General features: G+C 40.2%; 1 long non-coding RNA gene across 2 annotated transcripts; it reads left to right on the forward strand.

The window, feature by feature from the left end:
* Nucleotides 1-5,448: 5,448 nt before the first annotated feature.
* On the forward strand, nucleotides 5,449-7,430 carry LOC116354500 (uncharacterized). 2 transcript variants are annotated; one of them, XR_004203803.1, is made up of 3 exons: nucleotides 5,449-5,554; nucleotides 6,226-6,335; nucleotides 6,422-7,430. It is a non-coding gene; the product is annotated as an uncharacterized LOC116354500 (long non-coding RNA). The 2 variants fall into 2 exon arrangements; XR_004203802.1 differs by lacking the exon at nucleotides 5,449-5,554 and having other exon boundaries at nucleotides 6,191-6,335.
* Nucleotides 7,431-8,854: the final 1,424 nt, after the last annotated feature.

Below are 8,854 nucleotides of genomic sequence, written 5' to 3' on the forward strand. Positions count from 1 at the left end.
GTGGAGTGCTGCAGAGATGGTTGTCCTTCTGCAAGGTTCTCCCATCTCCACAGAGGATTTCTGGAGCTCTGTCAGAGTGACCATCGGGTTCTTGGTCACCTCTCTGACTAAGGCCCCTCTAGGAAGAGTTTTGGTCATTCCATATTTTTTCCATTTAAGAATGATGGAGGCCACTGTGTTCTTGGGACCTTCAATGCTGCAGACATTTTTTGGTACTCTCTACGGTTAATTTGTTAGATCTAATGGCATGGTTTTTGCTATGACATATACTGTCAACTGGGACCTTATATACAGTTGTGTGCCTTTCCAAATCATGTCCAATCAACTGAATTTATCACAGGTGAACTCTAATCAAGTTGTAGAAACAACTCAAGGATGATCAATGGAAACAGGATGCACCTGAGCTGAATTTTGTGTCTCACAGCAATTGTAAATAAGGTTTCTGTTTTTTAATATATATTTATATATTTTTACATTTATACACATTTTTAAAAGCCTGCTTTTGCTTTGTCATTATGGGGTATTGGATGTAGATTGATGAGGATAAAAAAAGAAAATAAAAAAAATTATAGAGTAAGGATGTAACGTAACAAAATGTGGAAAAAGTCAAGGTGTCTGAATACTTAACGAATGCGCTGTACCGTTACAGTACCATACTAGATTACTGAGGAGGAACAGTCTCTCCTATCACACACACATATTTACTCACCCATGACGATTCTAGCAGGAGTCTACACCAATGAGAGGAACCAGTTAAGCTCCTGACTAGCAACAGAGATGCATTGGCTATATAGATGTGCAAGGATTTCACTCCGCCTAGTAGGAGGGTATAAATATACAGATGTAGTCTGACTTTTACGTATACCTTAGCGAAATACATTTAAACTCAGTTTTTAACAATAAAAATTCCATGTCTTAGGTCAGATAGGATCACCACTTTATTTAAAGAATGTGAAATGTCAGAATAATAGTAGAGAGAATGATTTATTTCAGATTTGATTTCTTTCATCACATTCCCAGTGTGTCAGAAGTTTACATACACTCAATTAAGATTTGGTAGTATTGCCTTTAAATTGTTTAACTTGGGTCAAATGTTTTTGGTAGCCTTCCACAAGCTTCCCACAATAAGTTGGGTGAATTTTGGCCCATTCCTCCTGACAGAGCTGGTGTAACTGAGTCAGGTTTGTAGGCCTCCTTGCTCGCACACGCTTTTTCAGTTCTACCCACAAATCTTCTATAGGATTGAGTTCAGGGCTTTGTGGTGACCACTCCAATATCGTGACTTTGTTGTCCTTAATTGCCACAACTTTGGAAGTATGCTTGGGGTCATTGTCCATTTGGAAGACACATTTGCGACCAAGCTTTAACTTCTGTAAACTGATGTCTTGAGATGTTTCTTCAATATATCCACATAATTTTCCTACCTCATGATGCCATCAATTTTGTGAAGTGCACCAGTCCCTCTTGCAGCAAAGCACCCCCACAACATGATGCTGCCACCCCTGTGGTTGGGATGGTGGTCTTCGGCTGCAAGCCCACCCCTTTTTCCTCCAAACATAACGATGGTCATTATGGCCAAACAGTTATATATTTTTTTCATCAGACCAGAGGATTTCTCCAAAAAGTACCGTCTTTGTCCCCATGTACAGTTGCAAACCATAGTCTGGCTTTTGTATTGCGGTTTTGTAGCAGTGGCTTCTTCCTTACTGAGCGGCCTTTCAGGTTATGTCAATAAAGGACTCGTTTTACTGTGGATATAGATACTTTTGTACCTTTTTCCTCCAGCATCTTCACAAGGTCCTTTGCTGTTGTTCTGGGATTGATTTGCACTTTTCGCACCAAAGTATGTTAATCTCAAAGAGACAGAACACGTCTCCTTCCTGAACGGTATGACGGGTTTGTGGTCCGATGTCGTTTATACTTACGTACTATTGTTTCTACAGATGAACGTGGTACCTTCAGGTGTCTGGAAATTGCTCCCTGGGATGAGCCAGACTTGTGGAGGTCTACAGTTTTTCTTCTGAGATCTTGGCTGATTTCTTTTGATTTTCCCATGATGTCAAGCAAAGAGGTAATGAGTTTGAAGGTAGGCCTTGAAATTCATCAACAGGTACACCTCCAATTGACTCAAATGATGTCAGTTAGCCTATCAGAAGATTATTTTTAATTGTATTTTACCTTTATTTAACTAGGCAAGTCAGTTAAGAACAAATTTTTATTTTCAAATTCAAATTCTTATTTTACTCCTAAAGCCATCACATCATTTTCTGGAATTTTAAAGGCACAGTCAACCTAGTGTATGTGACCCTCTGACCCACTGGAATTGTGATACAGTGAATTATACGTGAAATAATCTGTCTGTAAACAATTGTTGGATAAATTACTTGTGTCATGCACAAAGTAGTTAACAAGAAATCTGAAAAACAAGCAATCAAGTTTTTATGACTCCAACCTAAGTGCATGGAAACTTCCGACTTCAACTGAATATATATATACACAGTACATTCAGAGAGTTCTCAGACCCTTTGATTACAGCCTTATTCTTAAAATTGATTAAATTATATTTCTCCTCATCAATCTACACACAATATGTCAATTAAATAGTGAAAAAAGGTTTTCTTGAAATCTTTGCACATTTATATAATAAAAAAACAGAAATACCTTATTTACATAAGTATTCAAACCCTTTGCTATGAGCTCAGGTGCATCCTGTTTCTGTCGATCATCCTTGAGAAGTTTCTACAACTTAATTGGAGTCCACCTGTGGTAAAGTCAAATGATTTGTCATGATTTGGAAAGGCACACAACTGTCTATATAATGTCCCACAGTTGACAGACAGTGCATTTCAGAATTAAAACCAAGCCACGAGGTTGAAGGAATTGTTCGTAGAACTCAGAGACAGGATTGTGTCGAGGCACAGATCTGGAGATGGGTACCAAAAAATGCCTGCAGCATTGAAGGTCCCAAGAATACAGTGGCCTCGATCATTCTTATTTAGAAGAGGTTTAGAACGACCAACTCTTCCTAGAGCTGGCCACCCGGCCAAACTGAGCAATCAGAGGAGAAGGGCCTTGGTCAGAGGGGTGACCAAGAATCTGATTGTTACTCTAACAGAGCTCCAGAGTTCCTCTGTGGAGGTGGGAGAAACATTTATGGTAGAGTGGCCAGACAGAAGCTACTCCTCAGTAAAAGGCACATGACAGCCCGCTTGGAGTTTGCCAAAAGGCACCCAAAGGACTCAGACCATAATAAACAAGATTCTCTGGTCTGATGAAACCAATATTGAACTCTTTGGCCTGAATGCCAAGTTTCACGTCAAGAGGAAATCTTGCCCCATCCCTACGGTGAAGCATGGTTGTGACAGTATCATGCTGTGGGGTTGTTTTTCAGCGGCAGGGACTGGGAGACTGGTCAGGATCGAGGGAAAGATGAACAGAGCGAAGTAAATAGAGATCCTTGATGAAAACCTGCTCTTGAGTGCTCAAGACCTCAGACTAAGCTGACGGTTCACCTTCCAACAGGACAACAACCCTAAGCACACAGCCAAGACAAATCAGGAGTGGCTTCGGGACAAGTCTCTGGATGTCCTTGAGTGGCCCGGACTTGAATAGCTGTGCAGCAACGCTCCCCATCCAACTTGACAGAACTTGAGAGGATCTGCAGAGAAAAATGGTAGAAACAGCCACAAATACAGGTGTGCCAAGCTTGTAGCGTCATACCCAAGGAGACTTGAGACTGTAATCGCTGCTAAAGGCGCTTCAACAAAGTAAAGTAAAGGGTCTGAATACTTATGTAAATTTAAGTATTTTGTATTTTTGTATTTTTTATAAATTTGCCAAAAATTCTAGAAACCTGCTTTTGCTTTGTCATGATTCGGTATTGTGTGTAAAAAAAATATTTAATCCATTTTAGACTAAGGCTGTAACGTAACAAAATGTGGAAAAAGTCAAGGGGTCTGAATACTTTCCCAAATGCACGGTACATATATTTACAAAACAAATATATATGGAGGATTGGAAATGATGCAGACAATTACATTGATGGAAGCCACAATCTATCTTCAATAAAGGTGATATACCCCCTAAAAAATATATTTTCGCCTCGATTTACTGTAAAAACTTCTAAATGCTAATTAGCAACAGAGAAGACCTCAGCAAGACTAGACATTCCTGCAGGAAGCTCCTACACGTCAGCTGCAGTTCACCAGCACAATCAGAGACCTTTGCCCAATCCATGATGAATTCATGTGCTGTTTTAAAATTAATTGAAGAAAGTGTTGAACTTGGTTTACAAGATGGTGCCGATAGTCATGGTCGCCTGTTTTTCTTTGCATTGTTTCATACAGCCAGAAATACCTTTTGATTATTTGAGCAGTGTTAACTCACCAGCATTTCACCTAGAAATATGACTTTCCTGAATTGGATCCTTTGTTTGTATCCCCCAAGGGGATTTCACTTATCCCAGAGACTGCTCCAAGACGCCGCTGGCAGATAAGAGGTATTCAGAGTGGACTTTTAGCCCGACTCAGGAGGCGTGCATACCATCCACTGCTTCTGAGTATATTACCCGTTAATGTTTGGTCCCTGGACAATAAAGTAGATGAGCTCAGGGAGAGGATTTCCTTCCAGGGAGACATTAGGGACTGGGGTCTCAGTACATCACGCAGACAGGAATAAAGAACTCCATGGGGGAAAAAAGATGGAGGTGTATGTTTCATGATAATCATAACTACTCATTGTGTAATTGTGGTATGGTATCGGAACTCAAGTGATTTTGTTCACCCGACCTAGAATCAAATGCTGACCATTTTACCTCCCGAGAGAATTCTCTTTGGTCATCATCACAGCTGTGTATATTCCCCCTCAAGTACGACGGCTTTCAAGGAACTACACTGGACTTTGTGCAAACTAGAAACCGCATATCCTGAGGCCGCATTTATTGTAGCTGGGGACTTCAATAAAGCAAATCTGAGGAAAACGCAACCAAAGTATTACACATTGCCTGCGCTACACGCTCATCAAAACTCTTGACCATTGCTACTCTCCCTTCCAGGACGGATACAATACCCACCTCCACCCTCCCTTTGGCAAATCAGATCACACCTAATTTCTGCTCGCCCCTTCCTATAGAGAAAAACTCAAACCGGAAGTACCAGTGGTAAGGATTGTTCAACGCTGGTCTGACTAATTGGAATCCATGCTTCAATTTTTTTTTGATCACAGTGGCACTGACGCAGGCCACCACCACTCCCAAGGTGTCACGTCTAATCAAGGTGGGTGGAATCAGGCGCAGAGAGCAATAATATGAATGACAAAATAAACAATCCCGCACAAAACAAGGGTGGGACAACCTACATTATATACAGACACTAATTAACTAAACAACACACAGGTGAAACCAATCAGACAAAACCAACAGATACACGAAAAGGGATCGGTAGTGGCTAGTAGGACGGTGACGACGACCGCCGAGCACCGCCTGAACGGGCAGGAGAGCCAACCTCGGCGGAAGTCGTGACACAAGGACTGTGAGCTCTCATTCTCCATGGTCGAAGTGAGTAAGACATTTAAGTGTATTAACCCTCGCAAGGCTGCTGGCCCAGTTGGCATCCCTAGCAGCGTTCTCAGAGCATGCGCAGACCAACTGGCTGGAATGTTTACAGACATATTCAATCTCTCCCTACCCCACTTGCTTCATGATGTCCATCATTGTTCCTGTACCCAAGAAAGTGAAGGTAATTGAACTAAATGACTATTGCCCCGTACAGTGGCTTGCAAAAGATTTCATCCCCCTTTTGTGTTTTTCCTATTTTGTTGTAATTACAACCTGTAATTTAAATGGATTTTAATTTGGATGTCATGTAATAGACATACACAAAATATTCTAAATTGGTGAAATGAAATGAACAAAAATTACTTGTTTAAAAAATATATAAAAAATAATTTGCCCCTTTGCTATGAAGCCCCTAAATAAGATCTGGTGCAACCAATTACCTTCAGAAGTTAAATAATTAGTTAAATAAAGTCCACCTGTGTGCAATCTAAGTGTCACATGATCTCAGTATATATACACCTGTTCTGAAAGGCCCCAGATGCTGCAACACAACTAAGCAAGGGGCACCACCAAGCAAGCGGGACCAAGACGCTCTCCAAACAGGTCAGGGACAAAGTTGTGGAGAATTACAGATCAGAGTTAAAATATCAGAAACTTTGAACATCCCACAGCTGGTTGGACTGGAGGATGGTACGGTGCTGGTGGAAAGCTATGGTTGGCAACAACACCTGACTCTGTACTTCAGGCCGCTGCCACAGATCAAGTAGTACCAGTAATTCAGGTGAATATAATTTACATTGCATGAGGTTATTTTTATCTATATGTGGGAGGTGGTTGTCATATTTTTTGTTATTTCCTGTTTTACAGCTTCGACGCTCTGGACCCTAGTGTTGTTGTCGCCAAGGAGGGTTTGTACTCAGTCGGGACCAAGTTTCAGCTGCTGCGTAACGCTGACATCCTTCCTCCCATAGATGGTCTGCCTGTACAATACAAGCACTGACTGGACACAGACAAGTTTATCTATCTTTTTGAGAAGATCAGGGAGCTTATGCAACAAAGAGGCTCTGGACATCACATGCCCTGCACCAAAGTCAAGGGCAGGACAGAAACCGGCTCTCCGAATATAGATTCCATTGTTCATGCGTGGTTCAGACGGACCAGTTGATCACTGGGGGCGAGTCCCAGTCATCACCACTATCTGCAGTGCCTCTATTCACATGCCTCTCTCCTAACACACACACACACCATACGTTGCTGCTACTATTTTATTTTATCCCACTGCTCAGCCACTTTACCCCTGATTGTATGCATACAACTACCTTATCTATCACTGATATCATTATTGATATTGTCCATACTGTATATTTGATTTATATTGACACTATCTATTTCTGATATTGCTACTGTGCAAGTAACCATTTGGCTGTACCGTTTACACCTTCTGTAGAGACCCATCCACTTAGCAAGATGTGGCTGGGGATTATAACTTTCTTTCACGTAACCCATCAATATAGAAAAATGTGTCTGGGTAAGCATCATTTAATATATTTTTATCTGGGCACTTTGTTTACCTGGAATTTTTCCTTATTGTAGGCTACTACTTTTAACACTTCCAGTCTTAATCTTTACTACAAGACTCACTGTTTAGCACATGACCTCACATGTGAATCCTTAAAGAGACAGGAGGGGCTGGCTTAAGAGGGTGTGAACAATGCTGAATGGGTGTAGACATAGGAGAGCTCTCCAGTACTAGTACCAAAACACTTGTACCCCGGACATTGACTCAGTACCCCATGTATATAGCCTCGTTATTATGTAAATTCATTGTTACTTTTTGATTATAAAAAAAATAAAAATAATAATGTTTTATTTGGTACATATTTTAGTAACTCTATTTCTTGAACTGCATTGTTGGTTAAGGGCTTGTAAGTAAGCATTTCACGGTAAGGTCGACACCTTCTGTATTCGGCGCATGTGACATGCCTCTACAAAAAAAAATGTTTTTGTTTCCCCACAAAGGTAAACATGCTAAAATCGCCACTGCCTAATTAGTAGGCTACTCAAAGGACATTCAAAGTGGAACGTTCCGATAATCACCTAGAGTTGTCAATGCGTCACACTATAGACAGCACTGATGTCATCGGGCATCACCGGAGAGCTCAAGACTGAGATCTCTGTCAGATTTCCTAATAGCTGTTTTAGTTGTTTTTTTTTGCAATAAACATGTCTTATCTTTTTATCGCATTATTTGGCCTTTAGTTCAGCAGTCTATATTGAAATGTAACTGTTCCACAAAAAAATGTGTGATGTAGGAGAAATGTATAAATAAGTCTTTGTCCAAGTGTTCTATCAGAATTCCACATTAAACTATCGAAATGTCTGAATGCAATGAAAAGTGTTGTATCACAACGAAATAAATATTGACAAATCCAACGCATCAAAGGACAATTGTCCATACAATTGTATGGACAATTAAAATAACCTGCTCATTAAACTGCTGACCACGAACGCAAACTGTCAAATAAATCCTAAACATAATGCATTGAAATAAATGGCATGCAATCAAAGGAATTACATACAATCATCAAAGACGCATACATGTTCATTTAGTTATATATCGGGGTGACAGGATTAGCGGAACAGAAATCTAACGTTTGCTGTTTTGGAGCAGAAGCGCCGTAATCCTCAGCGTCAAAGGCAATCGGCTGGTTTGGGTCTTTCTCCACCAGTCTTGTGGAGCCGTGCTTGGCCTGAAGGTGCTTCTTGATATTTGATATTCCATGATGTAAAGGCTGTTGTCTCTGCCATTTTACATTTTAGGCAGTTTGCTTCCCGCCACAACGTTCTTCAAGAAACAAGAAGGGCATGAATATAGAGGAAGGGATTAACATTTTAGTGGAGGTAAAAATAAAATAAAAATGTAAAAGTTGTATCATATTTAAAAGTAACGATTTGCGTTTTGCAAAAGTAACAAAGTAACTTAAATTGAAAAAACAAAGGCGTTAAATTACTATGTTACGTGTTACCCCCAACACTGAATCACAGACTTTACGAAGTAGTTCTAAAACCACTACGGAAAAAATAATGTTTAAAAAAAAATATTTATACAATTTCCGAGTTTTACCAACAGGTAATATGACTCATACTGTGATACTCATTTGAGATGTGCTTTTTGTTCAGTAAATCAGGTGTTAAATGAGGTGAAAATGAGACTGGAGTGCCACTTTAACTTTATGTAAAGAAGTTATGAATGGACAAAGACCGCCTCCATCAGTCTGACAATAGAAAATATTTCACTAT

Source organism: Oncorhynchus kisutch, linkage group LG17 (assembly GCF_002021735.2).
Source record: "Oncorhynchus kisutch isolate 150728-3 linkage group LG17, Okis_V2, whole genome shotgun sequence".
Lineage (NCBI taxonomy): Eukaryota > Metazoa > Chordata > Actinopteri > Salmoniformes > Salmonidae > Oncorhynchus > Oncorhynchus kisutch.